This window comes from Physeter macrocephalus, chromosome 9 (assembly GCF_002837175.3).
Source record: "Physeter macrocephalus isolate SW-GA chromosome 9, ASM283717v5, whole genome shotgun sequence".
NCBI classification, from domain to species: Eukaryota; Metazoa; Chordata; class Mammalia; order Artiodactyla; family Physeteridae; genus Physeter; species Physeter macrocephalus.
The window spans coordinates 14,554,395-14,563,938 of NC_041222.1; positions in this window are offsets into that span (position 1 = coordinate 14,554,395).

Genomic DNA, 9,544 nt, shown 5'->3' on the forward strand with positions numbered 1-9,544 from the left:
TTTGAGGTTGGGGGCAGGTCTCACTGCTTGTCTGCCTGAACAAAATCAAGCCTGGCATTTCTGTTTCCCACTAGCCTGACCTCACCACCGGGGCGAGGATGGAAGGTCTTATGGCTCCTAATCTTTACATCTTTGGGCCCAGATATACCAGGACAAAGGAAGAAGGCTTCCTCTCTCCACCAAAGCAAGAGCCTGGTGGGGCCTGAAGCGGTCACTCTCCCGCATTCCCCAGACATGCCTTTCTATGGAGCCCAGGTGATATGTGAGTAGGGCTTAGACAGAGGCTGGGCCGGATGAGATTTCTATGCCAGGGATCTCAGCTTGGAGCTAGCCCGCTCTAAAGGGCCAGGCTGCCGGAAGGTCAAAGAGCGTGGCCAGGGAGCTGTGGGCCAGACTGAGGCCCTTGGGCCTAGACCAGCACTAGCATTAGTACAGGAGAGTGAATATTCCTGTTACCGACCTGGGTCCTTGGACTCTTTAATCAAGAGAAATTGATGAGGCCAGATGAGAAAATCAGGCGAGGTTTTACTGGGACTCATGCTGCAGCACGAGGGAGCAAAAATAAGAAACAGGTGCCCTTGGGAGTGGGTAGCAAAGCAAGCCGGTTCCTTAAATGGAGTGAGGGTAGGGGCGGAAAGGTGGGCTGGGCAGGAGGGGTAGCTTGGGCGGTCTGCCTGCCTCCGTGGTGGTACTGTGTGCAGGCATGATGCGAAGTACCCTGCTTTTGTTCTCCGCGCCTCAGAAATGGCAGTTGGTTTGTGACCTTTCTGTATCTTATTGTTCATAATTACCCCAACTGCACATGCGTGCAATTATTTATAGTTTCTTTGTATTTTGTGGCTCAAGGAGAGGTTTATCCAGGTGCAAGCACTCCAGTAAAAGGTCCCAGGTCCCAGCCTATCTCATTCCCATCACCTTGGCTAAGGCCTCTACCCATCCCCAGAGCACAGGCTACTGTAGGGAAGATGGCTGGGACATCATTATACGGCTGGTGGCAACGGAAAGACGGAGTTCTGTGCATGAACATGGAATGTGTGCACGTTGGAGCAACGAAAGTCAAGGACCACCTGTAACCAGTCAACTTGTGCAAGTCACTGGCCTCTGGAAAGAGCACCCCCAAAATTGTCTTTGGAGAAGAGAAGCAGACTGGAGAATCAATTGCATGCCCAGATGTGCCATGGATGGACTCACCCAGACAGCCTCCAGCGTTTTACATTCTGTAGCATCTCTCTACGTGATGGAGCAAGAAGATGTTTCATTTTCTGCATTATTATTTCAGTCCTGCCTTCCATGTCAGCAGTAAAAGAGGATACCTGTCAGAGTCCCAGAGAATTCCCTGGAAACCAAAGTCTTCTCCATCTCACTTTCAGCAGCCAAGGTCTCAACATAATTTCTCTTGCTTAAGAGTAGAAGAAGGGTCCATACTTTGATAATGGCCTTTCTATTTTGAGAGGAATAGAGAATGGGACATCACTTAATCTCTGCCACGTTGTCTAATGCTGCATTGTGCATTTTTACCAGTGCCGTATTTATTTATCAAGCACTAACAGTGTTTTTCCAGCTGAGATAGGACCCAATGATGGTTCATAAAATGCAATGTAGTAGGCATTTTCTTAAAACCAAACAAAAAATATTGGGGTTCATTTACTGCATTAATGGTGAGTATTATTTCATGAAACACGTTTAGTTATGTGTATGTTTATACTAGGGTCACAATGTAAAATATATTTCTCACTGTGGGTTCTGGCGAGTCATGACTGAAAGCCATTGCTATAAGGGTTTCATCTTTGTTGGGGATGACTAGGTATAGGGGCGCTCAAAGTGAGGTTCTGGGACCAGGAGCATCACCTGGGAACTTGGTAGAAATGCACATTCTCAGACACCCCCCCACCCGCCTCTAGGTACCCTGAGTCAAAAGCTGGGTGAGGTTCGGGGGCGGTCATGGGAGGAACCCAGATTATTCTTTTTATTTTCTACTTTGTATTTAATTAACTAGCTGTTGCGAGAAGGGGGACACATACTAAATACATCACATTTAGCTAAGCTCATTGACCGTGGAGACCAGCACTAATCTGCAGTCTTGTTCTTAGCCCAGAAGGCAAATCCCCACCTTGAAGCAGCACCCTTGAAATGACACTGAGTTACTTATGTTGACTCCTCTGCATCTTGCCTAGGCCTTCCCACCTTGTTGCTAGACTGAGGAATCCAGATTATTCTGATGCACACTCACATTTGAGCACCACTGATAAAGTCTATCAAAGGATTGTTTTACAAACATGAGTGAGGCCCAACTCTACAGTGAGGGTAATAATCAAACTTTGTACAGCACAGTAATGTTTTTGTGCAGCCGTTCACAGCATTACTTCATTTCTTTCCAAAAATAACCTTGTGAGGCAGAGAAGGCTGCTGTTTTTATCCTCATTTTTCTCTCTGAAAAACCTAGGATTGTCCCCGCTTGGATAATAATTTGGTTTTAATTGATTCTTAATATTAAGCTAAGCAAAACCATGCAGTACCAAGTGGGCAACAATATCTTGTTAAATAGAATTCTTATCACTTCACAAACATTCATGGGAAGCTTTAAAACTTTTTTTATAAATGCAAATTAAGCCTTAAAGCAAGCTTGTAAGATAAATGTGAAATTCTGTTTTAACCTGATGGACACCAAAATGACTTTGCTAAATTTAAACTGCATTTCAATGGAAACCCATGGTCACTGTAGAACCAAAGGATATTGAGCCTGTTGTTTGTTTGCTGTGATGGTTTTTTGGTTTTTTTAAAAATATTTATTTATTTGGCTGCGTCAGATCTTAGTTGCAGTGCGCGGGCTTCTCTCTAGTTGTGGTGTGTGGGCTCTCTAGTTTTGGAGCGCGAGCACGCAGTTATCCCATAGCATGTGGGATCTTAGTTCCCCGGCCAGAGATCAAATCTGCGTCCCTTGCATTGGAAGGTAGATTCTTAACCACTGGACCACAAGGGAAGTTCCTGCTATGATGGTTTTTAAATAAAGCAAGGAAACACTAAAAACAAACAAACAAACCAACCATCAGGGAGGCATTAGAACCAAAGAGGAATGACAAAAACAATTTGCAACTCTTATGATCAGTAATGAGGCTTATTAATTTCACACACTATCTCATTTAATCCTCAAGCAAACCTATGATATCAGTAACAGCCCCCTTGGTATCCATGGAGGATTAATTCCAACACCTCCCTCAGATACCAAAATCCGTGGATGCTCAAGTCCCTTATATAAAATGGCATGGACTTTGTATATAACCTGCAGACATTCTCCTGGATACTTTAGATCATGTCTAGATTACTTATATTACCTAAAACGATGTAAATTATATAAATAGATGTAAATACAATATAAATGCTGTGTAAATAGTTGCTTTCATGCAGAAAATTCAAGTTTTGCTGTTTGGAACTTTCTGGAATTTTTTTTTTTATATTTTCTATATGCATCTGATTTGATCTGCGGATGCAGAACCCATGATATGAAGGGCCGACTGTATTGGATTTCTATAAAGCCACTGCTCCCCCAGGTGGGCCTTATTCATTCTCCTAAAAACAATGGGGCTTTTCTCCAGAAAACTCCTCAATCAATGTTGAAAAGGCTGGGTGGGAACTTGTCACCAGGTAAGAATGCAACCTCAGCCAGGATTCCTTAGCCCTAAATTTTCCAAGCTTTTGTCATTTGCCTGCCAATTTTATTCTCATTTACTTCTCCTATTCACTTGCTGTACATGAATACATTTATTTTGCAGCAAATCTTTTTATCAACACACCTTTTTCTAAAATTATTATTGAAAAATAGTTGATTTATATTAGTTTCAGGTATACAGCACAGTGATTCAGATACATACACACACACACACACACACACACACACATATTCGTTTTTAGATTCTTTTCCATTATATGTTATTTATTACAAGATATTGAGTATAGCTCCCTGTGCTATACAGTAGGTCCTTGTTGGTTATCTATTATATATCTGTATATATATGTGTGTGTGTGTGTATATTTTAATCCCAAACTCCTAATTTATCCCTCCCCTGCCCTTTTCCCTTTGGTAACCATAAGTTTGTTTTTTATGGCTGAGTAGTATTCCATTGTGTATTACATACCACATCTTCTTTATCCATTATCCATTTTTTATCCATCTGTCAATGTCAACATACCCTAAATAGAAGACCAGTATTGTTCTCAGAAGTAAAAAAAAAAAAAAAAAAAAAAAAAAACCTAATAAGCAAATACATTGAAACAAAATCATTCAATGATGAAATTTGGTATGTGGCCAAAGACTCAAAGGCTGAGTGCTTACTCTCCCCTCCCCTCCCCTCTCCTCTTTTCCCCTCCCCTCTCCTCCTCTCTTTTCTTTCTCTCTTCCAACAGGATGAACTATTAGAGAGGTGTTAAAGATAGAATAGCACCAAATTAAGACTTTCTTCTTGAGTGATCAGTATTGAAAGAGAATAAAAAAGGTATCAAGAGGGGGTATATGGAAACTCCCTGTACTTTCTGCTCAATATATCTTAAACCTAAAACTCTAAGTAAAAAAGCCTTTTAATTTTTTTAAGTGTACTCATAAAAATAAAATGAAGAGTTTTAAATTGAACAACAACAAAAAGAACTAACATTCTCCCTGCATGAGTCAAGGCTATTTAATGCTGCATTCCCCATACTACCCCAAATCATCAGAAATTAGTAAATTACCTCTCACGGTCACATGGGTCCATGGCTTCCATTTTGTGAAAATGTAGCCAAAGTCTGATTATATGAAAAAATAAGAAGAAAAAGTAGAGATTTAGTATTTAGTATGTAGTATTTAACTGGGTGTCCTGTATTTTTTATTTGCTAAACCTAGCAACCCCGTGTTTGTCTCCCGTGAGACTTAGCTTCCTGAGAAAAGGGTGGTAGCTTTCCATCCCTGTGCATGGAGTACCAAGGACATTACCAAGCACTTAGTAGAAGCTTGGTAACTATTAGATGGAGAAATGGCAGCATGAATGACTTCTGCCCAAACTCACACAGGAAACCCTAAGATTGCAAATAAGGCCAGGAATACATTTCTATTCCTGCCTAGAAATGCAGGTTTGGAAGAGGGAAAGATAATGTGCTCAAATCTAATACATTCATAATCTACAAACTAGGAGGAGCAAAGCTGTCTACATTGTTCTCTAGCTTGTCTTTAACACATATAATAACAAGTCACAGACTGCTTGGTTTCTGTAGACTTTACAAGTCTATAGTCGGCTCCCACACAGATCACATTATGAGGGTGAGAACTTGGTCTACTGACTCCAAAGCCAGGCATGATAAATAGCAGCCACAGCCAAGAACAAATCTACTCCATGTTAGGGCCAGTTCTGTCCCTATTATTCAGGTAGGCAATGAATCACCATGTTTTGCTTTCAAGCCTTCGTGTGAGGGCAGTGTGTGGTGATGGAAGAAATCACAGGCTCTAAAGCCAGATAAACCTGGATTTGCAGTATGACTTAGCCACTGCCAGGCCAGAGGCCTCTCTGGAGCTCAGTTTTCTCATCTGTAAACTGGGCTGTCATGGATACCTCCAAAAGGTCGCTGTGAGTATTAAATGGAATAATGTACATGAAGCAATTGTATGGGACCTGTTCACAGCAAGTGTTCCAGTGATGGAGATAAGGATGATGATGTTTTTATTTCTACTGTTCCAGCCAGAATGGAATCTCTTTGAACATATGAACTGATTTATTTTCACTTTTTTTTGTATGGTCCAACAGCCTCTAGTACCATATGTAATAAAGATTTTTCATCCTAGAGACGTCAAAAGAGACCAAAGTTTTAAAAATGTTCAGTGTTTTAGGGCCTTTCAGAAATCTGACGGTATTTAACCACAGTAGGGTAGGGTAGGGCCGAAAATTAACCTTTGTAGGTGACTCGTGGACCTGCACATCATCTTTCATAAATCCTTGATAGACTAAGTCTGGGCAGATAAGAAATACTAGAGAAATAAAGAAGTAGGCACGTCCTTCTTAAAATAGTAAAGAACAGTTTTGGCATAAAAGCTGCCATTCTCACATTTCCTGCCAAGATGTTCTATTGGATGTGTGCCCTAATCACAGGTACCCACCATCCGGAACACACCTCCATGAGGTGATGGTTGCCCTTCTCACCAGCTGCTCAAGAAAATTAGTTCAGAATGATTGATAATCTGCTCTCAGCAAATGAATACTTACCATTTAGAAGGCCTTCGCCAATCTTTTTTTTTTTTTAACATCTTTATTGGAGTATAATTGCTTTACATTGTTGTGTTAGTTTCTGCTGTATAACAAAGTGAATCAGCTATACATATACATATATCCCCATATCTCTTCCCTCTTGCATCTCCCTCCCACCCTCCCTATCCCACCCCTCTAGGTGGTCACAAGCACCGAGCTGATCTCCCTGTGCTAAGCGGCTGCTTCACACTAGCTATCTATTTTACACTTGGTAGTGTATAAATGTCCATGCCACTCTCTCACTTCATCCCAGCTTACCCTTCCCCCTCCCCGTGTCCTCAAGTCCGTTCTCTACTTTTTCTTCTTTTTTTTTTTGGTTTCAATTTTCTTTAGTTTTATTTTTTTTGAATTTTATTTTTTTTATACAGCAGGTTCTTATTAGTTATCTGTTTTATATATATTAGTATATATATGTCAATCTTGATCTCCCAGTTCATCACACCACCACCACCACCCCTGCCACTTTACCCACCTTGATGTCCATATGTTTGTTCTCTACATCTGTGTCTGTATTTCTGCCCTGCAAACCAGTTCATCTGTACCATTCTTCTAGGTTCCACATATGTGCGTTAACATACAATATTTGTTTTTCTCTTTCTGACTTACTTCACTCTGTATGACAGTCTCTAGATCCATCCACGTCTCTACAAATGACCCAGTTTCATTCCTTTTTATGGCCGAGTAGTATTCCATTGTATATATGTACCACATCTTCTTTATCCATTCATCTGTTGATGGGCATTTAGGTTGCTTCCATGACCTGGCTATTGTAAATAGGGCTGCAATGAACATTGGGGTGCATGTGTCTTTTTGAATTATGGTTTTCTCAGGGTATATGCCCAGTAGTGGGATTGCTGGATCATATGGTAGTTCTATTTTTAGTTTTTTTAAGGAACCTCCATACTTTTCTCCATGCCTTCTCCAATCTTAATTCTTATTCATTCCTAGCTTCATTTAACTACAGCTATCATTAAATTTGTATTTCCATATTAAGATACCTTGACTTAAACCTAGCAAATTCCTCATTGACACCTGCCTTTATAACCATGTCTCTCTCCCCCACACACACACACACACACAAAATCATCTTCTTGGAACTCTGTGGCTTTGAACAGTTTACCTGGGGTGGAATTTTTTCACCTGTACAATGAGAAAGTTGGAATGGTGTGGTCTCTAAGCTCCCTTTTAGCTCTGTATCCTTAGGATCCTAGCCTTCTGTTTTGTCACTGCATCTCCTTTAGTTGATCCGGAGTCCCACCCCCCCCGCCCCCCATGCTGAGTCTAAGTCTATGAAAGAATGCATTGGTCAAATTATTTTTTTCTCATCATTTTCACATTCATTTCTAGATCAGCTCTAATGTGTACTCAAGCTGATCCAGGTAACAGAGGATCCCAATATTGAGGTTTACCTCTTATTAACCAGTAAGTCCACTGACAACTTCTTTCACAAGGCTTGGAGATTGAAAGGGGCCTGACACCTAGGAAACATACAGTAATTGTTGATTGTGTCATTGCTGTTTCTGTCGTTATCACTGCAATGGGGAAAATTAATATATTGGAATTATTCCATCCTTGTCTGTGCCCTTGATTGAGCGTGGGAATGCCCACCCAGCTGCTGTTTTGTGCAGAGAAAGCCAAGATACAGGAAAGGAGAGGAAGAATCAGCTAAGAGTAACAGCCTAGACTGATGAGAGCAGAATTCGATATTTCCCAACTTTTCTGTTTTCTTATTCAGTCACCCCATGTGTGTAGTTTGTATGAGGAGCTTGTCCATACTAAATGATTTAAAGGACTCCAGATGCCTTCAGTTACACCAATAGTTATTCATTTCCTATGGTAAACAGTATCCTCTCCCAGTGGTCTTTAAAATGTGGATATACCCAGGTGGTAAGACATCAAATTCCTAACACATTTTTTAAGGTAAGTTCTTTGGGGGGGAAAAAAAGAAAGAAATATCCTGAGAACAGTTTAAAGTTAGAGATCAGCTAGAGGAAGAGTGTTGGTGAAGTGGGTAAGAGGAAAGGATGCTAAGATGGGGGACAAGATTCTAGAAAGGTGGGGCAGGGGACAAAGAAGATATGCCCCACTTCATGGTTTCACCTCTGGGCTACTGCCCCTCCTCCACCCCAGATATTAAGTTTGTGGAGTCCCTTGGGAGCTGGATCTGTCACACATACATCAGAAGAGCTCTGTGCCTGTGGCATGTGTGGCTTCTGACAGCATCTGGTTGCCCTCTCCTCAGGAGACCTGGCAGAAACAGCCCTAGTACCTTTGGTGAGGAGTCTACTCTGAGGATATTATTGAGGACCTATAAAATCACACTGTAACAGGAGAATGATTATTCTTCTTGAGAGAAGCTGGTTTTTACTCTCTGGGCCCTATGAACCATGAAACTGAGCAGGAGTCCTATAGCAGATGCTGTAATGTCCCCCCAGACCCCCTACACCAAGTGGAGGTCCCCAAACTCCAGTTGTTGTGGTTATTGGCTGATAATGGCTACCAGCTGCCCCACGTCTCCTGAGAATTATCCTTGGCTGATGGGAGCCCTTTGCCCAGGTGGTTATGACCCCTCTAAAGGCAACCCATAGTCAATAAGTAATTTGGGAGTAAAACTATGGTGGGGCTTGCACTCCGGAGCCCACTTCCTATGGATCCGCCAGAGGCTAGTCCTGACCTAAGATTTTGTTTGGCTCTGTCCCTGTCCCTCTCATGCTTGATTCCCTCCCTTACAGGATTTTTAAAATAGAGCGCCCTCAATAAATTGTATAAACCCCAATACCTGTCTAGGAACTTGTGCCCTTTACTTCATTGATTCTGAGACACTACCAATGGTAAGGTTATTATGTATCACCAAGAAAGAAAAAAATGCTGACACTTAGTATGGGATATGCTTCAGTTCTAAGACATACCCTAATTTCAGTGAAAAAAATATGCATCTTTGAGTTAATTAAGGTATGTTTAATATGTATGATCTCGCTCCACTGCATACATCTCTCTATGCCACATGTTTATATAAAGGCAGATAAACTTTGTTTCAACTATCTTTTTATACATAATAATTTACAAATCTAGAGAACCATTGCTGTGGTCTGAATGTCTGCTCCGGCCCGCCCCCCGCCCCCCAGTTCTTATGTTGAAATCCTAACCCCCAAAGGTAATGTTATTAGGAGATAGGGCCTTTGGGGGGTGATTGTGTCCTGATGGTGGGGCCCTCGTCAAAGGGATTAACGGTCTAATAAAAAGAGATCCCACAGAGCTTTCTTCTGCCACGTGAGGAC